Raw genomic sequence first — 25,515 nt, forward strand, 5'->3', positions numbered from 1 at the left:
GTCCTACCAGGTTTCCACTTCCCAGGGTCTTACATCAGTTCAGACAAATATAGTTACCTTATCAATCTAAAAAGGTAATAAAGTGACTGCGGTGCCACAGAGATCGAAACAAACATTTCATGAAATTAAAAGAGAAAATGTCCAACTCTATACAGCCCTGCTGATGTGCCTTAGTCCTGCCTTGCACACACCTGCTATTTCAGTCCTGGGCTCCCCACACAGCTCTGCCAATGCCCCTCAGTCCTGCTCTGCAACCCCCTGCTATGCCAGTCCTGGGCTCCTGTGATGAATGTGGAAATTGTTGGCAATATTTTTATGGTCCATAGGTGTAGCTTGGTTTCCCTGTGAGCTTTGTATTACCATACACTGAGTGTAAAGGGAAGCAATGGGTGTTTGAGTCACTTTAGCTGCATGGATGGAGACGAGAATCATTAACATGAACTACATATGACCTACAAATGTAAATGGAGGATCTGGAGGAGACAAAGGAAGAGCCAGTGACCAGAATTTTAGCACCTAGCAACTGAGAGTCCGAGGCTGGTTGGCCATGTGAACTCAGTGTGTCTTGCAGCAGGAGGACACTAGACAGAAGGTATCAGGAGTCTGGGCTAAGAAGAGGGTTCACAGATAAACAGTGGGAAATTTGGGACAGGCACAGGGACAAAGGACTGGGGGAGAGTGAAGATTGAGCTCAGGAAGAAGGAGAGCATGGCAAAGCCCTGGCTTCCACTGCCATGAACTCTGTCCTAAGCCAGCCTCTCTCATGCTAACATGAAGACTTTTGGTGCTGTATTCCAGGTGATTAAAAAGGTTATGTTATTATCAAAAGAGTGCATGGTGTTGCTGCAGATACTTACTGAAGAGCATTGCACCCTGAAGGAGGGGAAAAGGCTCTCACAGGAGTCTGGCTCAGCTGGACTTGCTCCAGAGAGACAGAGAGAGACAGAGCTTGCTGGCACCTGAAGGCCCAGTTTCAGAGTCATGGAGGCTATGGGCCTGCCCTTGTGGAACACTGTGGATCTTGGGATCCAGCTCACTAAAGGGGTTACTCCCAGGAGACTGGTTAAAAACCATGGCATAGTGCAGAACCTTTGAGTACATTGCAGTTCCCCACACCATTCTGCCAATGACCCTCAGTCCTACCCTGCAGGACCTCTTGCCATCTGAGCCATGGGGATTGTAGTAACCTGCATGGTACTTGGAGGGAGGAGCACAAGTTGTCAGAAAGTCAGTCTATGTGCACATGGCTGGAATGCTAGCTGCAGCTGCAGCATCTCTGTAAATAGGTCTCTTAATAAAGAGCCCATTTAGTTTTACAAGCATGGAGTCCTTTCATGTTTTTGCCCAGCACATGGGACATGAAACAGGGTCCCCCACAACTCCTTTGAAGCATCTGAATTCTGACCTGCAGCACCATCTGTTAACTTAATTATCACTTGCAGTGTGTTTGGCTATTTCAGTCACGTGAACCTTCAGAACTCTGCTAAAGCCACTCTGTGCTGACCCCTGCTCTTTGAAACCCATCTTGGGCCTCTATTGCACAGTCACTACAAAATCCTGTGGTAGAGCTTTTGTGATATTCACAAATGAGAGACACGTATGAGACTCAACAAGCTCAATTAATTTGTAATATCAGATACCATGTGAAGTATCATCCCAACAGGAAAATATGCAGTGAATGGTTCCCATTTGTCTCCCCACTGGCATCTGGAAAGGACCTAAAGTCCACAGTGATTAGTTTTGCATGAGTCAAGCAATGTTACCTAGTTGGAGCAGGAGATTGGGAGTCAGTCACTATTCCCAGCTCTGTCACTGTATTGCTGTGTGTTATTGGTCAGATTTGTCTGTGCCTCCAGTTTCCTCCCTTCTAATAATGCCCATCTCAGAGGTGTGTTCTAAGGCTTAATTAATGCATGTAGAGCAGTTTGAGAAAGGTGATTTCTAAATGGAAGAGTTAACCTTGGATAAAGCCAGGTAGGGCAAATGAGGTGAGGGAAAATTTCATTACACCAAACCTGCCTTTCCATATTAAAGTACAAACTAAACAGCAAAGTCAGAGATTAATTGACATTTCTTCTGACGAGCACAAGGGAGATGTGAACTTGAATAACTATCTTTCCAGCACTTCCAGATTCTCCCTTGCTGGACTTCACCCCCCAACCTCCAATAGCACTGTGATGGTGCACCCCATAAGGCTTTATGGAAATATACTTTTGAATGTATATATATGACATAACTGGAATATGTTTTATGCTACATATGCCATGTAACATATCTATGTAAAGGTTATGATACACTGAATATATTCATCCTATTTGTATGCATGTGTCATTGTTGTATTAGAAGTTATGAATATTGGCTGTATACTTGTTTGATTTTAAATAGCCTTAGTAAGGCATTTGGTCAGCTTCTTTAGAAAGGAATTTGCAAGTTAAGTGCCCAATCAAGAAGCACGTAATGGACAATGGATCTTGGAAGGCTCCAATCCATATAAGAAGTCTACATGAGGACGTTCAAGGTAGCATGTGAACCATGGCTGCTACCTGTAAGTTCTGAGTCATGCATGGACATGTGACTTGCCCATGTGACTCCAAAACTCCATCTTGTAGCTGGAATTCCACACGGGGGAGGGAGGGGTATCCATCCACAAAAGAAAGTCTATTTAAACCCCTGGGAGACCTCTCCATTTTGTCTTCAGCTGGCTCAAGAGATAACCTCTCCACCCCAAAGGATACCTGAAAGAAATTGGAACAAAGGACAGTAACTACAGGGGGTGTGAGTGATTGCTGGACCCAGACTAGAAGGAGACTAGTCTGTAAAAGGAAGCTTACTGGAACACCTCTGAGGGTGAGGTTTTATCTGTATTCAGTTTTCTTACTGTATTAGACATAGACCTGTGTGTTCTATTTTATTTTGCTTGGTAATTCACTTTGTTCTGTCTGCTATTACTTGGAACCACTTAAATCCTACTTTCTGTATTTAATAAAATCTCTTTTTACTTATTAATTAACCCAGAGTATGTATTAATACCTGGGGTGGGGGCACAAACAGCTGTGCATATCTCTCTATCAGTGTTATAGAGGGTGAACAATTTATGAGTTTACCCTGTATAAGCTTTATACAAGGTAAAATGGATTTATTTGGGGTTTGGACCCCATTGGGAGTTGGGCATCTGAGTGTTAAAGACAGGAACACTTCCTAATCTGCTTTCAGTTAAGCCTACAGCTGTTAGGGGACGTGGTTCAGACCTGGGTCTGGATTTGCAGCAGGCTAGTGGGTCTGGCTCAAACCAGGCAGGGCACTGAAGTCCCCAGCTGGGAGGGAAGGAAAGCAGGGGCAGAAGTAATCTTGGCACATCAGTTGGCAGCCCCAAGGGGGTTTCTGTGATCCAACCTGTCACAAGCACCATTATGTCCTTGGGGGTCAATGTGCAGGCACAGGAGCAAAAGCCACCCTCCTCTTAAGTGACAGGTCTTCAGCACTCCCCAAGCCTGGTGAGATGCGATTTGTAGCAGCATCCTTTGCACACCTCTGATCAACATTGGTCCTGCCCCTTCTGTCTCCTGCCTCCCTCTGCCTCATTTCCATGCACAAAGAGTGAAATGTACCATTTGTAAAGCTCTTAGATTCTGTGGAGATGAGAGCTGTAGGAAAGCCCATGAAAAAATTCAGAATGCTGTTTTCAGTGCAGGCTTTGATAAAAAAGGCAGATGTTACTTAATGAATGATGAACATAAAAAGAAAAGTTGAACAGCTGCTTCATTCCCTGAGCACCATCCATTCTGTGGCAGGTGTTGTGTGGAAAAATAGCATGTGATCATGTAAACACTGAATCACAATATATGTATGATAGTGCATACGTACAAGGGGTTGAATTGAGGCTGCACTGGCAACTGTAATTCAAGGATTTCTCAGCTTTAGAATTTTTAAATTTTTTTGTAGAAAATTATATAAATAATTTCATATCTTATTCTCCATGGAGTTGGCCAACCCTACCACGTGGATGTAATGGTGTCCATGAGAGATAAAGCACCTGGATGAGATACAGCTGGCTGAAATTCAACCCAGGTGAGCTGGAAGTGAAGCTGGGAAACAATTTGAGGAGCCTGCAAAACCCATAATTGGGCCCTTCATTGAGGGCATCTGCCCAAAGGCTAGTCTTGTCCCTCTTCTTTGGGAACTAGGTGGTCCAGGAACAACTCTCCCCCTGTGGAGAGACAGGAGATTACACCCATTGCTTGAGGAGCAGGGATCTATCAACCCTGTTCCTCATGTTGGTCTAGTCACGGCTGGAAAACTGTAACACCTTTTACCTGGAGTTATCAGTGTAGGTCACAGAGAAACTTAGGCTTGTCCAGCTCTGCCCTTGAGCCTGAGAGATGCTAAGCACTGATTTCCACAGGAGTTGGGTATATGGTGTATCTACCTATTGTGACGGGGCAAGGCCAGATGGCTATAGGAAAGTAGTGAGAAACAGGTATGTAAACCCCAGGCGAAACAAATCCCTGTTACCATGGTAACCAAATGGCAGTTGCTCCACGTTAATCAAGACACCTGGGGCCAATTAGGATCCTTCCAGAAAGCAGTGGAGACAGCTAGGTTGGTTGGGACACATGAAGCCAATCAGGGGCTGGCTGAAACTAGTTAAAAACCTCCCAGTTAGTCAGGTGGGAGGGCGCATGTCAGGAGCTGTAGGAGGAAGTTGTGCTGTTGGAGAGACTGAGCAGTACACACCATATCAGGCACAAGGAAGGCGGCCCTGGGGTAAGGGTGAAGTGGATCTTGAGGAAGGGGGGGCTGCTGTGGGGAAGTAGCCCAGGGAATTGTACGCATCCTGTTTCTAAAAAGTCAGCTACCATAGCTGATACTATTAGGGTCCCTGGGCTGGAATCCAGAGTAGAGGGTGGGCCCGGGCTCCCCCCTTTGCCCCCTGATTAATCACTTAGACTGGGAGACCACAGAGACTGTGCAAGGGAGGATAGCTTCTCCTCACCTCCCTCACTTGCTTATGATGAAAATAGCTCAATAGGCTGTGACCCTTGCCTCTAGAGAGAGAAGGGCTACGTAAAGGGTCACAGTGAGCCTCTAAGGCTAGCAAAATCTGCAAGGAAATATGGGACCCACGGAGACAAAGACAGAGCTTTGTCACAACTGATGTCAGGAGTGGAATAATCATTCACAGCATGCCAGAAGAAAGAGGTTAAAAAAAGTGCACTGGGGTTTTGGATTTTTTTTTTGTTTTGGTTTGTTTGTTTGCTTTGTACCACAGTGGAGGAAGTGGTAAGAGCTCTGGTACAAGCCACGGCAGCCAAGCAGGAGGCCACCCGGGTTCAGGCAATGGCACAACAGGAGTCTATGTGGCTACAGCAGGAAACCAATCAATTACTGATGGGCCAGGTGACCTAAGATCATGCCCTCTTGCGAGAGATAGTGGACCAGCTGAAGATCCTCACCACCCAGGCCCGGGGTTCTGACGGGACGCGAACTCTGAGGTCCACTGGTTGTCTGTCAAAGATGATATCAGAAGATGGCATAGAGGCATATCTCCTCTCTTTTGAGAGGACTGCTCAGTGTGAAGTGTGGCACCAGCAGCAGTGGGCCAGCATTCTCACCCATTTTTTGTGTGGAGAGGCCCAGAAGGCCTACTTTGACCTGCCTGCCATGAACACCATTGACTATCTCCGGCTAAAGGCAGAGATCCTAGCACTGTCAGGGGTGATAGCTGCGGTACTGGCCCAGAGGTTCCATGAGTGGAAGTACTAGGAGAAGAAAACCCCAAGGTCCCAGCTATTCAACCTCATACACCTCGCGCAGAAGTGGGTACAGCCCAAGGCGTGCAGCCCGGACCAGATTTTGGAGACCCTGGTCATGGACCATTACATGTGGGGACTGCTGCCAGATCTCCGCAAATGGGTAGGCCAGAACGATCCGTCCACCTACAACAAGATGATCACGTTGCTACAAAGATGGATGACAGCCAGGGAATTGACCCGACTACCCAAGGAAGGCCCCTTTTGGAGCAAGCACTCGAACCCAACCCTGGAAGGTTGGGCAACCAAACCCCCAGACAGTCTTAGGTGGAAGAAGGGGTGGGCTGAAAACCAGAGGGGACCCCAGAAGGAAGGGATTGGCCTAAGTGGGGGGAACCCTGGGAATAAACCCCCTAGCTCCTGTGATAGGGGAGTGATTAGAAGCAATTATAGATGTTATGCATGGGGGAAGTGGGGACACACAGCAGCCCAGTGTCCCAGCATAGAGGAGCCTATGCAATGTAACTTGGGTGATTGGGAGATCCCGTGCTTCCTTATCCACCTTGCAGGGGTTGCATTAACCCCGCATAACTACACCAGGCTGGTGAAGATAAATGGAGCAGAGACTACAGCGCTTGTGGACTCTGGGAGTGCTATCACCCTCATATCGGGTAAGATGGTAAAAAGTAGCCAGCTGCTACAAGCCAAATGCATAGCCGTGATATGTATGCATGGGGCCATGAGCCATTACCTCACCACCCCGGTGGAGATAGAGGTTCAGGGGAACCCCGTTGAGGTGACAGTGGGTGTAGTTCCTAAACTTTGACAAGGTCCCTCACCAGAGGCTCTTATGTAAATTAAGTTGTCATGGGATAAGAGGGAAGATCCTTTCATGGATTGAGAACTGGTTAAAAGACAGGGAACAAAGGGTAGGAATAAATGGTAAATTTGCAGAATGGAGAGGGGTAACTAGGGGTGTTCCCCAAGGGTCAGTCCTAGGACCAATCCTATTCAACTTATTCATAAATTATCTGGAGAAAAGAGTAAACAGTGAGGTGGCAAAGTTTGCAGATGATACTAAACTGCTCAAGATAGTTAAGACCAAAGCAGACTGTGAAGAACTTCAAAAAGATCTCACAAAACTAAGTGATTGGGCAACAAAATGGCAAAGGAAATTTAATGTGGATAAATGTAAAGTAATGCACATTGGAAAAAATAACCCCAACTATGCATACAATATGATGGGGGCTAATTTAGCTACAACAAAGCAGGAGAAAGATCTTGGGGTCATTGTGGATATTTCTCTGAAGACGTCCAAACCCCCAGACGCAGTGTGCAGCGGCAGTCAAAAAAGCAAATGGGATGTTAGCAATAATTAAAGGGATAGAGGAGAATTAAAGGGAGAATATCTTATTGCCCTTACATAAATCCATGGTACGTCCACATCTTGAATACTGCATACAGATGTGGTCCCCTCATCTCAAAAAAGATATACTGGCATTAGAAAAGGTTCAGAGAAGGGCAACCAAAATGATTAGGGGTTTGGAACGGGTCCCAGATATGAGGAGAGATTAAAAAGACTGGGACTTTTCAGCTTGGAAAAGAGGAGACTACTAAGGGGGGATATGATAGAGGTATATAAAATCATGAGTGGTGTGGAGAACGTGGATAAGGAAAAGTTATTTACTTGTTCCCATTATATACGAACTAGGGGCCACTAAATGAAATTAATGGGCAGCAGGTTTAAAACAAATAAAAGAAAGTTCTTCTTCACACAGTGCACAGTCAACCTGTGGAACTCCTTGCCTGAGGAGGTTGTGAAGTCTAGGACTATAACAGGGTTTAAAAGAGAACTGTATAAATTCATGGAGGTTAAGTCCATTAATGGCTATTAGCCAGGATGGGTAAGGAATGGTGTCCCTAGCCTCTGTTTGTCAGAGGGTGGAGACGAATGGCAGGAGAGAGATCACTTGATCATTACCTGTTAGGTTCACTCCCTTTGGGGCACCTGGCATTGGCCACTGTCAGAAAACAGGATACTGGGCTGGATGGACCTTTGGTCTGACCTAGTATGGCCATTCTTATGTTCTCCTATATGTAGCCATTGGGACTATCCAGGGTTTGATAATTTACTCCCCCCGGAGAGGCTGGAGGGAGGTGGGGACCCTGAAGGAAGCAACACATCGCCAGGGGAATGTCAACTCCCGATGTTCGCTGAGATTTCTCAGGATCTGTTCTTAGCCCCCCAAAGGACCCGGAAGACCAAAAAGAGAGGAAGGCCGCGAAAGCCTTGGGTACCCGGATCCTGACCCAGGGCCAGAAGACCACCCTAGTAGGCAGATGGACATGAGCAGCCAACAGAGAAACTACCACCACAGAAGGTGAGCCAGAGGCTGGCCCTAGCCGTGACGGCAGCGAGATGTTGGAAGAACCAGAAGTGGGCCCCTGGGAGCTTGGGCAGGTTAGTCCCGGGAGAGAGACTTTTGGGAGGGACCAGGCAGGGGACCCCAGATATGATAATGCGAGGAAAGAGGTGGCCAAGATAGACAGGATACCCGTGGATGGGAAGGACCGGGGTCCAGGACCTTACTTTATAGTAAAGAAAGATCTCCTGTACTAGGTGGTGCAAATGCAGGAGCAAGAGATACAACAACTTCTGGTGCCATGAAAACATCAAAAAGCCATATTGAGCCTCACCCACAGTCACCTGTTTGGAGGACACCTAGGGGTAGAGAAAACCCAGGCATGGATCCCATAATATAAGAACTCAGTAGGCTGTGACCCTTGCCTCTAGAGAGAGAAGGGCTGCGTGAAGGGTCACAGTTAGCCTCTGAGGCTAGTGAAATCCACCAGGAAATGGGGGACCCGCAGAGACTAGAACAGAGCTTTGTCACACTATGACAGAGCTTTGTCACACACTGTTATGCCACTGTTTTTTGTGTATTGCACCTTTAAAATTCTAAGGATGATGATATCAGAGAAATAGTCATTTTGTGTTTCATGCTCAGACTGTCATTGTGGTGATACACAAACACAATGTGCGCTCTCGCTTTGTCCCATAGAGACTTTATTTTGTTCTTTGTTTTGTTTTTTTTACTTAATCTAAAGTAAAGGTGAGTCTGACTCACAGAATAAGGTTTATGTCTGAAAAAAATCCATAACAAGAATTCTAGCAGTGAGGATAGGATCTAAAACAGCAGAGAGCCTAGAGCAAGTGAACTAGCAGGGGAAAGGTCTCCTGGCTAAACATAAGAGATTAGAAAACAAAGATAGAAAGGTAAGCAATGGAAGGTTTCCAGTTTAACGAAGTGAGGAACGTTATTTAATATATGTGCAGAGAGTTGGTCAGTATTGATGTAGATGCTATTGAAAACAGTGGCATAAAAAGGTCAGCACTGGGCAGGGGAAAATGACATTTGCTGAGCATGGAAAGCAAAGCTAAATACATGTTCACCGCCATTAGCATTAGGATTGGTATTTGGTCCATATCAATAGTGATCATAAGTTGCTACCACCTGATGGCTTTTTGGTCAGGATGAACTGCCTTGGTAGTTCTTACTCCAACTCCTCGTGGGACTGGTGCCCATACTAGCACCATCTGGCCTCCTCTTTGGTTATCTTTACAGACCTAGCAATGGAAATATTCAACAAGGGGGCAGAGGGGAAGCTATAGGTTTGAACACCATTGAAATACAGTGGAGTGAGAGAGCTTTCTGCAGGCACTGACACCTGATACACATGGTAAGCTGTCTAATTATAAAGGCTAGGCAGGTGGCCTGCTAGTGAGTCACTAACATCTCCTCTTCACTTAGCTTATGTTAAAAATAAAACAAATCACAATGAAGCCTCCAAATTGTAGATTTAGCTAATATATGCAACCATATGTTTCTATTATTTTCACATGCGTCATTTTAATGACGATACAGAAAATATGTATCTTATTAATAACAATAATGCTATAGATATCTACACATAGGCCAGAAGCTTGGCATAACTTGGACATAAGCCTTTAAAATATGTCAAACAACAGATGCTATTTCTGTGATTCACACAAAGGAGATGTAGGTTGAGTAACTACAATGGGGGGGGGAGAGAAAACCTTTTGTAGTGATAAACACCCATTTTTTCATGGTCTGTGTGTGTAAAAACATCCTCACTTTTTTTCATGGTCTGTGTGTATAAAAACATCCTCACTGTATTTTCCACTTTATGCATCCGATGAAGTGAGCTGTAGCTCACGAAAGCTCATGCTCAAATAAATTGGTTAGTCTCTAAGGTGCCACAAGTACTCCTTTTCTTTTTACAACAGCTAACTAGCTAGATTTAATCACAAACTTACTAAATTGTGAAGTAACTTCCTCTTTCATAGTTTTCTTCTATTTTATATGCCATATTCCTGTAAGTTTGTAATAGAGATACAGTAGAACAATCTATACTATTTGATGAAGTACCATAAAGTACAATTTTATTATTAAATAAAACAAATCAAAGAGATTGAAGAACTTAAATCTTCTGATATCGTTTATCGAGAACCATTCTGTAACACGCCCTGTCAATTTGAGGAAGTTTTGCTGCCAAGGCAACCCAAACATAACTTTTTGCAACTATCGCCCTATGCAGTCTATTTTAAATAGAAATGGATCAATAAGAAATAGATAACTGATGTTTAACGAAGGTATATATAAAACATATTTGCTTTGTATTAAAGAAGCCGATACATTCAAATGGTATGTTGAGAAGCCAATGTGAACTATAAATCTTTATGGCTAACCGACCAAAATGTCATAAGACTGTAAAGCCTGATTATCTGTATGGTTGACTGTGGCGCAGAGAGGTTTGCATATGCAGCAATCCTACTGATCTTATCCCTGAAGGGTATAATAATAATATTATTCCCTGAAGGGAATAATAAAATAGTGGCACAGAGGTGTATACAAGTTTTTTGTGTTATTTCATTAATCATTATTTCTTACTGGTGATGTATGAAGCTCTGATTCTGTATGAGTGAAGATGACCATTTGCTATCAATGTTGCACAATTGCACTAAATTTGATACAAAGTATATCGTGTAAGGTGTCAATGGAAAAGTTACAATCCCTCAATTATGATTATCCTGGTTAAATCTGTTTCATCACTGTATCTGAAGTCTGAATATTGGCTATGTGTTTGTGTCTCAGATATGTGTGTTTTTGGGTGACACCACAAAGTCATTTACATCCAGCCTCACCAGCCCATTGTGAATGGACTATTCAAGCTTGATGGGCCATTAAAAGAATCAACTCTCTGGATAGCTCTTTCTGAGGAAGCCTCAGACAGCAAGGAGCCAATAGCCACCCCTGTGATTCAGAAAAGCATGTAAGAACATGTGATGTGGACACATGACATTGGACTCCATCTTTGTCAGTAACTTTCCGTATAAAGTGGCTGTGGTTGTTGTTTGGGATAGTAAATTTCCATGCACATGGCAGAGGATATAAAAGACACACAAGACATCTCCATTTTGCCTCATTCCTGTTCCAATTCTCTGGACTAATTTACAACTAAAAGGAGTATTTTGTACAATGTACTGAGGATCTCCCAGTCCTTTAGAAGTTACCAGAGAGACTTTTGCAAGCCAGCAGACTATTGCATCACTGCTACAAACCTGATCTGAGGACTTTGCAGTTATTACAGGGGATTTCAGTGGACGAGAAGATGGATATGAGTCAGCAGTGTGCCCTTGTTCCTAGGAAGGCTAATGACATATTGGGCTGCATTAGTAGGAGCATTGCCAGCAGATTGAGGGAAGTGATTATTCCCCTCTGTTCAGCACTGGTGAGGCCACATCTGGAGTATTGCATCCAGTTTTGGGCCCCACACTACAGAAAGGATGTGGACAAATTGGAGAGAGTCCAGTGGAGGGCAACAAAAATTATTAGGGGGCATGTTAAGAGGAGAGGCTGAGGGTACTGGGCTTGTTTGGTCTGCAGAAGAGAAGAGTGAGGGGGGTTTTGATAGCAGCCTTCAACTACCTGAAGGGGGGTTGCAAAGAGGATTGAGCTCGGCTGTTTTCAGTGGTGGCAGATGACAGAACAATGAGCAATGGTCTCAGGTTGCAGTGGGGGAGGTCTAGGTTGGATATTAAGAAACATTATTTCACTAGGAGGGTGGTGAAGCATTGGAATGGGTTACCTAGGGAAGTGGTAGAATCTCCATCCTTAGAAGTTTTTATGGCCCAGCTTGAGAAAGCCCTGGCTGGGATGATTTAGTTGGTGTTGTTCCTGCTTCGAGCAGGGGGTTGGACTAGATGGCCTCCAGAGGTTTCTTCCAACCCTAATCTTCTATGATTAGTATGTATATGATCTTTTCATCATTTATAACTATTCTTTTGTTTTATTAATCATTTTTTAGTTAGTTTACTAAGGATTGGCTAACAGCATGATATTTGGGTGAGATCTGAGATACATATTGACCTGGGGGTAAGTGTCTAATCCTTTGGAATTGGTAGGACCTCATATATGGTGAATTGAGTTTTCAGTAACCTCTCACTATATTAAACTAATTTGTCTGACGGGAACCAAGGACTGGAATGTCTAAAGGGGACGGTGTTTGCCTTCTTGTTAATCAGTGTGCTGCCATAGAAGCTCTTTTTTTACTGGTTTGGTGAATCTAATTATAGAATAAACCAGCTGTTTTGGAGGATTGTCTGCCCTGTTTCTTACAGTCTGTACTGAATGTGACATTTTCATGGTCGTCCATCCCAGGCACCTGGTCATAGAGGAAAATGAGTCAAAGACTTTATATTGCTGCATGATGAGCAAACAAAGACAGAACCATCCAGGAGTGTGAAGACACTGTACATAAAGACTTTGCTCTAACTTCAATATAGATGTTTCTGCATAAAGCTAAAAGTGCTGATGGAAAGATCATGGAGTTGGGCAAAGTTGGCCAAAGGGCCTGTCAAGGTTCCTTCCCCACTCTGAACTCTAGGGTACAGATGTGGGGATCTGCATGAAAGACCCCCTAAGCTTTTTCTTACCAGCTTAGGTTAAAAACTTCCTCAAGGTACAAACTTTGCCTTGTCCTTGAACCCTATGCTGCCACCACCAAGCGTGTTAAACAAAGAAATGGGAAAGAGCCCACTTGGAGATGTCTTCCCCCCAAGCCCTACACCCCCTTTCCTGGGGAAGGCTTGATAAAAATCCTCACCAATTTGCATAGGTGAACACAGACCCAAACCCTTGGATCTTAAGAACAATGAAAAATCAATCAGGTTCTTAAAAGAAGAATTTTAATTAAAGAAAAAGTAAAAGAATCACCTCTGTAAAATCAGGATGGTAAATACCTTACAGGGTAATCAGATTCGAAACATAGAGAATCCCTCTAGGCAAAACCTTAAGTTACAAAAAGACACAAAAACAGGAATATACATTCAATTCAGCACAACCTATTTTACCAGCCATTTAAAAAAGGAAATCTAACGTATTTCTAGCTAGATTGCTTACTAACTTTTTACAGAAGTTCTGAAGAGCATTCCTGATCTGTTCCGGGCAAAAGCATCACACAGACAGACAGACCCTTTGTTCCCACCCCTCCTCCAGCTTTGAAAGTATCTTGTCTCCTCATTGGTCATTTTGGTCAAGTGCCAGCGAGGTTATCTTAGCCTCTTAACCCTTTACAGGTGAAAGGGTTTTGCCTCTGGCCAGGAGGGATTTTATAGTTCTGTATACAGAAAGGTGGTTACCCTTCCCTTTATATTTATGACAGGGCTGAAAAAGGGTTCATGGAATGTAACTTGTGGAAGTAGGTTTCTGAACAGAGTTGAGCCAGCAGGTGTTCAATGTATGGCCCAACATTCCTTACACAAACTGGTAAAGCAGAAGATGTTTTGCACTTAGATACAAGTACTGGAATTTTCCAGATGAAATTTCAAGAAGCTATAAAAGGAGATTGTGATGGGTCCCCCGTGGGGGTACCACCTGGAACTGGGGTACCACTGAGCCCTCTAACTCACAAGCCTGGGCTCCCTCTCACATTCTGCTGCTGTGACCAGCCTACCAAGCCCCCTCCAGCACACATACAGGTAGGGACATGCCCAGCAGCAGCTATATACAGACGCTGAGATCAGCTCTGCATAGGAAGGCATCAGCTAAGGAACTGCCCAACTACTTAAGTGCACATCCCCCTCAGGAGGATAAAGCCAAAATTATACCATCTTGCTCTGCACAGGGAACTGTACAGCATAAGTTCATGAAACTAACCTCCTTCTCTCTAGGACACATCTTCCTATGCCCCTAGAGTGAGGTGTGTGCCCTGCTTAACTGTAAGCTGCTAGCAGTCAGCAACCTGGACAGTTTTCTCACTGATAGGCAACATGCTCCCCTCCCCTCTGGAGTAAATGCTGCCTTTAGCCACGGGGTGGTAGGAGCTGGTCTCAACCACACCCACCCCTGGTACAGCCTGTTTTCCCTGCTGCAAAGGAATTAAAGAGACACTCTCCCATTCTTTCTGAAGTTCCTGGGACTTCACCCTTTCCCTCTTGGATCCCAGCATATTATTCCTCCTTGCTGCAGACAGACCCCTTGACAGCCCAAGCCACATTGAAAAAATAATTTCCAATTAACAATTGTGTTGGCTTACTATGTACTGCTGCCACAGTTAATTCAGCTTCCAAACAAGATCTCTCCTGACCACAGAAATTTCTGCACCTATATCCCTCCACCCAAGGAGTTCCTTGCCATTAATGTTGACAGCCTGCCTGGCTGTGCAGAGGCTGCTTTTACAAACCCTGTATGATAAGTGGCAATTGCCTGAGGTGAGTCTGTGGTTCTGGGTAGCAGCATTTCCATGAGCTGCTTGCTGCTTGTTTCCACTTAGCACCTTCTGGGCTCTTCTGCTTTTACGGGAGATTTAGGACGAGGACTAGAGGAATGGACTTGTTTAGGTGGGTGTCCAGTCTCCCCTCCACCCTCATTCTTCTTAGGAGTAAAATGGTTCAGAGTATTCATATGGAGCTTTGAACCTCTAGGATAGTATTTCCAGCTGCTGATGAGAAGAGAAAGGGATCAGATGGTCTGGAAAAGGATCTGAGTGTCTGTTGCGGGGACAGTTTGACCACGTGCTTGATTGATTGTTTGAAAAGTGTGAATTGGGAGTGTTCCAGGTGAGCCTTGAGTGGGCCTGACTGTTATAAAAAGCCAGTCAGGTGTGAACCAGCTGAGCAGCGAATAGCAGAGAGGCTAACAGAGGGAGTTTGACTGGCAATTTGCCTGGGGAGAGCCCACTGAGGCTTACGTCTTGCCGGCTTCTCTGAGGAGTTAGTACAACTCCTGAGGAAGATCATAGAAGGAAGGTAATATGGATGGGGAGCATTCAGCTGTTGTGACCTGCACATGTTTGTCTTTCTTCCACAGGACAGAAGCAACTTTGTCTGTACAAAGTGCAAGCTGGTCTCCATATTGGAAGAGAAGGTTCAAGGTCTGGAGAAACAAGTATCGATCCTGTGTTGGATAAGAGAAACTGAAGATTTCGTGGACAGATGTCAGGATATGCTTCTACGGAAACCACATTCTGAAGAATCAGAGCAGGCTGCGCAGCAGGAACAGAAGGAAGGTGAAGAAATTTGCCAGCATGTGACCTCCAGAAGAAGAAAGGGGAGCATCCATATACCAGCAATGCAGATAGAGGTAAGCAACCGTTTTCGTGTTCTCTCCACAGGTACTTATGAGGAGAGTGGACTAGATGATACATTTGAGGGAAGGGAACAGAAGGAGACTCCGATTGGAAGGCATGAGATGCACTGTCCTAGGGATGGGGGTTCCACGACCACTGCTCCCAAGAGAAAGAGGCGGGTGGTGGTGGTCGGGGACTCTCCTCAAGGGGACTGAGTCATCTATCTGCCGCCCTGACCAGAAAAACCAAGAAGTTTGCTGCTTGCCAGGAGCTAGGATTCACGATGTGACAGAGAGACTGCCAAGACTCATCAAGCCCTTGGATCGCTACCCCTTCCTGCTTCTCCATGTGGGCACCAATGATACTGCCAAGAATGACCTTGAGTGAATCACAGTAGACTATGTGGCTCTGGGAAGAAGGATAAAGGAGTTTGAGGCGCAAGTGGTCTTCTCGTCCATCCTCCCCATGGAAGGAAAAGGCCTGAGTAGAGACCGTAGAATCGTGGAAGTCAACGAATGGCTATGCAGGTGGTGTCGGAGAGAAGGCTTTGGATTCTTTGACCATGGGATGGTGCTCCAAGAAGGAGGAGTGCTAGGCAGAAACGGGCTGCACCTAATGAAGAGACGGAAGAGCATCGTCGCAAGCAGGCTGGCTAACCTAGTGAGGAGGGCTTTAAACTAGGTTCACCGGGGGAAGGAGACCAAAGCCCTGAGGTAAGTGGGATACCGGTAAGAAGCACAAGCAGGAGAGCATGAGAGGGGAGGGCTCCTGCCTCATACTGAGAAAGAAGGATGATCAGTGAGTTATCTCAAGTGCCTATACATAAATGCAAGAAGCCTGGGAAAGAAGCAGGGAGAACTGGAAGTCTTGGCACAATCAAGGAATTATGATGTGATTGGAATAACAGAGACTTGGTGGGATAACTCACATGACTGGAGTACTGTCATGGATGTATATAAACTGTTGAGGAAGGACAGGCAGGGCAGAAAAGGTGGGGGAATTGCACTGTATGTAAGAGAGCACTATGACTGCTCAGAGCTCCGGTATGAAACTGCAGAAAAACCTGAGAGTCTCTGGATGAAGTTTAGAAGTGTGAGCAACAAGGGTGACGTCGTGGTGGGAGTCTACTATAGACCACCGGACCAAGGGGATAAGGTAGACAAGGCTTTCTTCCAGCAACTAGCAGAAGTTACTAGATCGCAGGCCCTGGTTCTCATGGGAGACTTCAATCACCCTGATATCTGCTGGGAGAGCAATAGAGCGGTGCACAGGCAATCCAAGAAGTTTTTGGAAAGGGTAGGGGACAATTTCCTGGTGCAAGTGCTGGAGAAACCAACTAGGGGCAGAGCTCTTCTTGACCTGCTGCTCACAAACATCGAAGAATTAGTAGGGAAAGCAAAAGTGGATGGGAACCTGGGAGGCAGTGACCATGACATGGTAGAGTTCAGGATCCTGACACAGGGAAGAAAGGAGACCAGCCAAATACAGACCTTAGACTTCAGAAAAGCAGACTTTGACTCCCTCAGGGAACTGATGGGCAGGATCCCCTGGGAGAATAACATGAAGGGGAAAGGAGTCCAGGACAGCTGGCTGTATTTTAAAGAATCCTTATTGAGGGTACAGGGACAAACCATCCCGATGTGTCAAAAGAATAGTAAATATGGCAGGTGACCAGCTTGGCTTAACGGTGAAATCCTTGCTGATTTTAAACACAAAAAAGCAGCTTATAAGAAGTGGAAGATTGGACAAATGACCAGGGAAGAGAATAAAAATATTGCTCAGGCATGCAGGAGTGAAATCAGGAAGGCCAAATCACACTTGGAGTTGCAACTAGCAAGAGATGTTAAGAGTAACAAGAAGGGTTTCTTCAGGTATGTTAGCAACAAGAAGAAAGTCAAGGAAAGTGTGGGCCCCTAACTGAATGAGGGAGGCAACCTAGTAACAGAGGATGTGGAAAAAGCTAATGTACTCAATGCTTTTTTTGCCTCTGTCTTCACGAACAAGGTCAGCTCCCAGACTACTGCACTGGGCAGCACAGTATGGGGAGAAGGCGACCCGTCCTCTGTGGAGAAAGAAGTGGTTCAGGACTATTTAGAAAAGCTGGACAAGCACAAGTGCATGGGGCCGGATGCACTGCATCCAAGGGTGCTAAAGGAGTTGACGGATGTGATTTTAGAGCCATTGGCCGTTATCTTTGAAAACTCATGGTGATCAGGGGAGGTCCTGGATGACTGGAAAAAGGCTAATGTAGTGCCCATCTTTAAAAAAGGGAAGAAGGAGAATCCGGGAAACTACAGGCCTGTCAGTCTCACCTCAGTCCCTGGAAAAATCATGGAGCAGGTCCTCAAGGAATCAATTCTGAAGCACTTAGAGGAGTGGAAAGTGATCAAGAACAGTCAACATGGATTCACCAAGGGCAAGTCATGTCTGACTAATCTAATTGCTTTCTATATCGAGATTACTGGCTCTGTAGATGAGGGGAAAGCAGTGGTCTCCCACAGTATTCTTGGCATCAAGTTAAAGATGTATGGGCTGGATGAATGGACTATAAGGTGGAAAGAAAGCTGGCTAGATCATCGGGCTCAATGGGTAGTGATCAATGGCTCCACGTCTAGTTGGCAGCCAGTATCAAGCGGAGTGCCCCCAGGGTCGGTCCCGGCGCCAGTTTTGTTCAATATCTTCATTAATGATCTGGAGGATTGCATAGATTGCACCCTCAGCAAGTTTGGAGATGACACTAAACTGGGAGGATTGGTATATATGCTGGAAGGTAGGGATAGGATACAGAGGGACCTAGACAAATTAGAGGATTGGGCCAAAAGAAATCTGATGAGGTTCAACAAGGACAAGTGCAGAGTCCTGCACTTAAGACGGAAGAATCCAATGCACCGCTACAGACTAGGGACCGAATGGCTCGGCAGCAGTTCTACAGAAAAGGACCTAGGGGTTACAGTGGACGAGAAGCTGGATATGAGTCAACAGTGTGCCATTGTTTCCAAGAAGGCTAATGGCATTTTGGGCTGTATAAGTAGGAGCATTGCCAGCAGTTTGAGGGATGTGACCATTCCCCTCTATTCGGCATTGATGAGGCCTCATCTGGAGTACTGTGTCCAGTTTTGGGCCCCACACTACAAGAAGGATGTGGAAAAATTGGAAAGAATCCAGCGGAGGGCAACAAAATGATTACGGGGCTGGAGCACATGACTTATGAGGAGAAGCTGAGGGAACTGGGATTATTTAGTCTGCAGAAGAGAAGAATGAGGGGGGATTTGATAGCTGCTTTCAACTACCTGAAAGGGGGTTCCAAAGAGGATGGATCTAGACTGTTCTCAGTGGGAACAGATGACAGAACGAGGAGTAATGGTCTCAGGTTGCAGTGGGGGAGGTCTAGGTTGGATATTAGGAAATACTACATCTCTATGAGGGTGGGGAAGCACTGGAAGGGAGGTGTTTGAATCTCCTTCCTTAGAGGTTTTTAAGGTCAGGCTTGACAAAGTCCTAGCTGGGATGATTTAGTTGGGGATTGGTCCTGGTTTGAGCAGGGGGTTGGACTAGATGACCTCCTGAGGTCCCTTCCAACCCTGATATTCTATGATTCTATTAAGGTATTGTATTGTATAGACATATTTTATTCATGTATTGATGTGTTGCATAGTACTGATGTATTTTATGTATGTATTCTATTGATTATTTACATATTGATGTATTGTATTGATGTATTCATAATGCATTTTGTTATATTGAAGTATTGTGTTGTATGGTATTGATGGATTGTATTGAGGTATTGTGTTTAATTGTACTGATGGATTGATATATTTCATTGATGTATTCTATTGGATTTGACTAATTATTCATGTATGCTATTCATAGAAACATAGGACTGGATGGGACCTTTTCCAGTCCAATCCCCTGCACTCAAGGCAGAACTAAGTATTATCTAGACCATCCCTGACAGGTGTTTGTCTAACCTGCTGTTAGAAATCTCCAATGACAGAGATTCCACAACCTCCCTAGGCAATTTATTCAAGTGCTTAACCACCATGACAGTTAGGAAGTTTTTCCTAATGTCCAACCTAAACTCTCCTAGCTGCAATTTAAGTCCATGGCTTCTTGTCCTATCCTCAAAGGTTAAAGAGAACATTTTTTCTCCCTCCTCCTTGTAACAACCCTTTATGTACTTGAAAACTGTTATCATTTCCCCGCTTTTTCTTCTCTTCTCCAGGCTAAACAAACCCCATTTTTTCAATATTCCCTCATAGGGCATGTTTTCTAGACCTTTAGTCATTTTTGTTGCTCTTCTCTGGACTTTCTCCAGGTTATCTTTCCTGAAATGTGGATAATACTCCAGTTTTCTGAGCGGTAGCCGTGCTAGTCTGTATCAGCAAAAACAACCAGGAGTCCTCTGGCACCTTAGAGACTAACAAATTTATCTGGGCATAAGCTTTCATAGGCTAAAACTCACTTCATCAGATGCATAGAGTGAAAAAAAGAAGTGGGTTTTAGCCCATGAAAGCTTATGTCCAAATAAATTTGTTAGTCTCTGGGGTATGTCTACACTACGAAATTAGGTCGAATTTATAGAAGTCGGGTTTGTAGAAAGCGTTTTTATACAGTTGATTGTGTGTCTCCCCACACAAATGCTCTAAGTGCATGTAGTCGACGGAGTGTGTCCACAGTACCGAGGCAACTGTCAACTTCCAGAGCATTGGACTGTGGGTGGCTATCCCACAGTTCCCGCAGTCTCCACCCCCCATTTGAATTCTGGGTAGAAATCCCAGTGCCTGATGGGGCTAAAACATTGTTGCGGGTGGTTCTGGGTACATATCGTCAGGCCCCCGTTCCCTCCCTCCCTCCCTCCGTGAAAGCAAGGGCAGACAATTGTTTTGCACCTTTTTTTCTTGAGTTACCTGTGCAGACACCGTAGCATGGCAAGCATGGAACCCACTCAGATCACTTTGGCAATTAGGAGCGCATTAAACACCACACGCATTATCCAGCAGTATATGCAGCACCAGAACCTGGCAAAGCGATACAGGGCGAGTAGGCGACGTCAGCCCGGTGACGTGAGTGATGAGGACATGGACATAGACTTCTCTCAAAGCACGGGCCCTGGCAATGTGGGCATCATGGTGCTAATGGGGCAGGTTCATGCGGTGGAACACCGATTCTGGGCTCGGGAAACAAGCACAGACTGGTGGGACCTCATAGTGTTGCAGGTCTGGGACGATTCCCAGTGGTTGCGAAACTTTCGCATGCGTAAGGGCACTTTCATGGAACTTTGTGACTTGCTTTCCCCTGCCCTGAGGCGCAAGAATACCAAGATGAGAGCAGCCCTCACAGTTGAGAAGCGAGTGGCAATAGCCCTGTGGAAGCTTGCAACGCCAGACAACTACTGGTCGGTCGGGAATCAATTTGGAGTGGGCAAATCTACTGTGGGGGCTGCTGTGATGCAAGTAACCAACGCAGTCAAAGATCTGCTGATATCAAGGGTAGTGACCCTGCAAAATGTGTAGGTGATAGTGGATGGCTTTGTTGCAAAGGAATTCCCGAACTTTGGTGAGGCCATAGACGGAAACCATATCCCTATCTTGGCACCGGAGCACCAAGCCGGCGAGTACATAAACCGCAAGGGATACTTTTCAATAGTGCTGCAAGCACTGGTGGATCACAAGGGACATTTCACCAACATTAACGTGAACGTGGGATGGCCGGGAAAGGTACATGACGCTCGCATCTTCAGGAACTCTGGTCAGTTTCAAAAGCTGCAGGAAGGGACTTTATTCCCAGACCAGAAAATAACCGTTGGGGATGTTGAAATGTCTATAGTTATCCTTAGGGACCCAGCCTACCCCTTAATGCCATGGCTCATGAAGCCATACACAGGCAGCCTGGACAGTAGTCAGGAGCTGTTCAACTACAGGCTGAGCAAGTGCAGAATGGTGGTAGAATGTGTATTTGGACGTTTAAAAGCGTGCTGGCGCAGTTTACTGACTCGGTTAGACCTTAGCGAAACCAATATTCCCACTGTTATTACTGCTTGCTGTGCACTCCACAATATCTGTGAGAGTAAGAGGGAGACGTTTATGGCGGGGTGGGAGGTTGAGGCAAATCGCCTGGCTGCTGGTTTCGCAGAGCCAGAAACCAGGGCGGTTAGAAGAGCACAGGAGGGCGCAGTGCGCATCAGAGAAGCTTTGAAAACCAGTTTAATGACTGGACAGGCTATGGTGTGAAAGTTCTGTTTGTTTCTCCTTGATGAAACCCCCCGCCCCTTGGTTCACTCTACTTTCCTGTAAGCTAACCACCCTCCCCTCCTCCCTTCGATCACCGCTTGCAGAGGCAATAAAGTCATTGTTGCTTCACATTCATGCATTCTTTATTAATTCATCACACAAATAGGGGGATAACTACCAAGGTAGCCCGGGGGTGGGGGTGTGTGTGGAGGAGAGAAGTACCAGGAGGGGTGGTGGAGGAGGGAAGGACAAGGCCACACAGCACCTTAAAAATTTAAAACTTTAAAACTTATTGAGTGCCAGCCTTCTGTTTCTTGGGCAATCCTCTGGGGTGGAGTGGCCGGGTGGCCGGAGGCCCCCCCCAACCGCGTTCTTGGGCGTCTGGGTGAGGAGGCTATGGAACTTGGGGAGGAGGGCGGTTGGTTACATAGGGGCTGTAGCGGCGGTCTGTGATCCTGCTGCCTTTCCTGCAGCTCAGCCATACGCTGGAGCATATTGGTTTGATCCTCCAGCAGCCTCAGCATTGAATCCTGCCTCCTCTCATCACGCTGCCGCCACCTTTCAGCTTCAGCCCTCTCTTCAGCCTGCCACTTACTCTCTTCAGCCTGCCACCTGTCCTCCCAGTCATTTTGTGCTTTCCTGCACTCTGACATTGTCTGCCTCCACGCATTTGTCTGTGCTCTGTCAGTGTGGGAGGACAGCATGAGCTCAGAGAACATTTCATCACGAGTGTGGTTTTTTCGCCTTCTAATCTTCGCTAGCCTCTTGGAAGGAGAAGATCCTTTGATCCTTGAAACACATGCAGCTGGTGGAGAAAAAAAAGAGACAGTGGTATTTAAAAAGACACATTTTCTAGAACAATGGTTACACTCTTTCACGGTAAACCTTGCTGTTAACATTACATACACAGCACATGTGTTTTCGTTCCAAGGTCGCATTTTGCCTCCCCCGACCACGTGGCTAGCCCCTCCCCCCTCCCCATGGCTAACAGCGGGGAACATTTCTGTTCAGCCATAGGCAAACAGCCCAGCAGGAACAGGCACCTCTGAATGTCCCCTTAAGAAAAGCACCCTATTTCAAACAGGTGACCATGAATGATATCACTCTCCGGAGGATAACACAGAGAGATAAAGAACGGATGTTGTCTGAATGCCAGCAAACATACACTGCAATGCTTTGTTCTACAATGATTCCCGAGTACGTGCTACTGGCCTGGTGTGGTAAAGTGTCCTACCATGATGGACGGAATAAGGCTGCCCTCTCCAGAAACCTTTTGCAAAGGCTTTGGCAGTACATCCAGGAGAGCCACGAATGCCAGGGAAAATTAATCATTAAACATGCTTGCTTTTAAACCATGTATAGTATTTTAAAAGGTACACTTACCAGAGGTCCCTTCTCCCCCTGGCGGGTCCGGGAGGCAGCCTTGGGTGGATTTGGGGGGGACTGCCTCCAGGTCCAGGGTGAGAAACAGTTCCTGGCTGTCGGGAAAACCGGTTTCTCCGCTTGCCTGCTGTGAGCTATCTACAACTTCTTCATCATCATCATCATCTTCCTCGTCCCCAAAACCTGCTTCTCTGTTGCCTCCATCTCCATTGAAGGAGCCAAACAACACGGCTGGGGTAGTGGTGGCTGAACCCCCTAAAATGGCATGCAGCTCATCATAGAAGCAGCACGTTTGGGGCTCTGACCCGGAGCGGCCGTTTGCCTCTCTGGTTTTCTGGTAGGGGGCTTGCCTCAGCTCCTTAAGTTTCACGTGGCATTGCTTCGGTTCCCTGTTATGGCCTCTGTCCTTCATGCCCTGGGAGATTTTGACAAAGGTTTTGGCGTTTTGAAAACTGGAACGGAGTTCTGATAGCATGGATTCCTCTCCCCATACAGCGATCAGATCCCGTACCTCCTGTTCGGTCCATGCTGGAGCTCTTTTGCGATTCTGGGACTCCATCATGGTCACCTCTGCTGATGAGCTCTGGCCAGTGTGGCAAGATGCAGGTGACCATGCAAACAGGAAATTGAAATTCAAAAGTTTGCGGGCCTTTTCCTGTCTACCTGGCAGTGCATCTGAGTTGAGAGTGCTGTCCAGAGCGGTCACAATAGAGCACTCTGGGATAGCTCCCGGAGGCCAATACCGTCTAATTGTGTCCACAGTACCCCAAATTCGATCCAGCAAGGCTGATTTAAGCACTAATCCACTTGTCAGGGGTGGAGTAAGGAAATCGATTTTAAGAGCCCTTTAAGTCAAAAAAAAGGGCTTCATCGTGTGGACGGGTGCAGGTTTACATCGATTTAATGCTTCTAAATTTGACCTAAACTCCTAGTGTAGACCAGGGCTAAGGTGCTACAAGGACTCCTGGTTGTTTTTGCTAATACTCCAGTTGAAGCCTAATCATTGTGGAGTAGAGCAGAAGAATTACTTCTTGTGTCTTGCTTATACCACTGCTGCTAATACATCCCAGAATGATATTTGCTTTTTCTGCAACAGTGTTACATTTTTGTCTCTTATTTAGCTTGTGATCCACTATGACCCCCAGATCCCTTTCCTTAGTACTTCTTCCAAGGCAGTCATTTCCCATTTTGTATGTGTGTAACTGATTGTTCCTTCCTAAGTGGAGTACTTTGCATTTGTCCTTATTGAATTTCATCCTATTTACTTCAGACCTTTTCTTTACTTTGTCCAGATCATTTTGAATTTTAATCCTGTCCTCCAAAGCACTTGCAACCCTTCTCAGTCTGGTATCATCCACAAACCTTTTAAGTGTACTCTCTATGCCATTATCTAAATCATTAATGAAGACATTGAACAGAACTGGACCCAGAACTGATCCCTGCAGGACCCCACTTGATATGCCCTTCCAGCTTGACTGTGAATCACTGATAACTATGCTCTGGGAATGGTTTTCAACCAGTTATGCACCCACCTCATAGTAGCTCCATCTAGGTTGTATTTCCCTAGTACTGTCATGTGAGACGGTATCAAAAGCAGGGGTGATGGAGCCATCCCAAAAGTCTGTGTGTGTGGGAGGGGGACCAGGGGCCCTGTTCCCTCTGTGGCCCCACCCCTGCCCTGCCTCTTCTCCACAAGGCCTTGCCCCTGGCCAAGCCAAAAGCTGAAGCAGGGCCAGAGAGACCAGGCCTCTACACCTTCCCTGGGTGGGGGGTCGAGAGCAGCCTCCAGGCTGTGTCTCTGCCCTCTAGGCCTGCCACCCAGAGCAGGTGGAGAATCTCACCCTGACCTGGCTCTGGCTAGGGGGCGGGACCTTGGAGCCACAGCCCAGCCATATAAGATCTGCCCAGGTAGCTGTGGGGAGCCATGGACCCTCCACCTGCCCTGAGAGGGAGGTCCAGAGGGTGGGGACATGGGCCAGGGGCTGCTCTCAGGCCCTTCCACCCCGTCAATGCCGAGGGTCCGCAGCTCCCCACAGCTGCATGGGCTCCCCAGCTGGGCTCCAACTGCTGGTCTTGCCAGGGGGTGGGGCCTTAGGAGGAAGAGGAGGGGTAGGGTGGGGTTCCTGGTGAAAAGTCAACAGGCCGGGCCTGTCCACTTTCAAAAAGTGGGAGGACCATGGCCCCTGGCCCCTTGCTCGAGTACCCCTGATCAAAAGTCTTACTAAAGTGAAGATATATCACATCTACTGCTTCCCCCCAGAGTACTGATGTATTCTGTTGTATTGTACTGATGTACTGTAGCATTTGTATTTTATTGATGTATTGATTAATTATATAGACTTATTGATTTTTGTGAATGCATTTTATTGATATAGAAAATTGTATTGATAATGTATTGAAGTGCTGTATTGTGTTGATTGATCATGGATTCTATTAAGGTATTGAAGAATTGCATTATAGTGATGTATTGTATTGTTAATGTTTTCATATAATGAATTGCA

General features: G+C 45.9%; 1 protein-coding gene and 1 gene segment (V, D, J or C); both read right to left on the bottom strand.

Moving 5' to 3' along the window:
• LOC141984978 (T-cell receptor beta chain C region-like) overlaps nucleotides 1-25,515 on the bottom strand; it is a 239,587-nt gene that overhangs the window by 41,092 nt on the left and 172,980 nt on the right.
• The window catches only part of LOC141992842 (T cell receptor beta chain MC.7.G5-like), a 187,815-nt gene that overhangs the window by 25,426 nt on the left and 136,874 nt on the right, over nucleotides 1-25,515 (bottom strand). The gene's annotated exons all lie outside the window — the stretch shown is intronic.

The sequence above is a fragment of the Natator depressus genome, chromosome 1 (assembly GCF_965152275.1).
Source record: "Natator depressus isolate rNatDep1 chromosome 1, rNatDep2.hap1, whole genome shotgun sequence".
Lineage (NCBI taxonomy): Eukaryota > Metazoa > Chordata > Testudines > Cheloniidae > Natator > Natator depressus.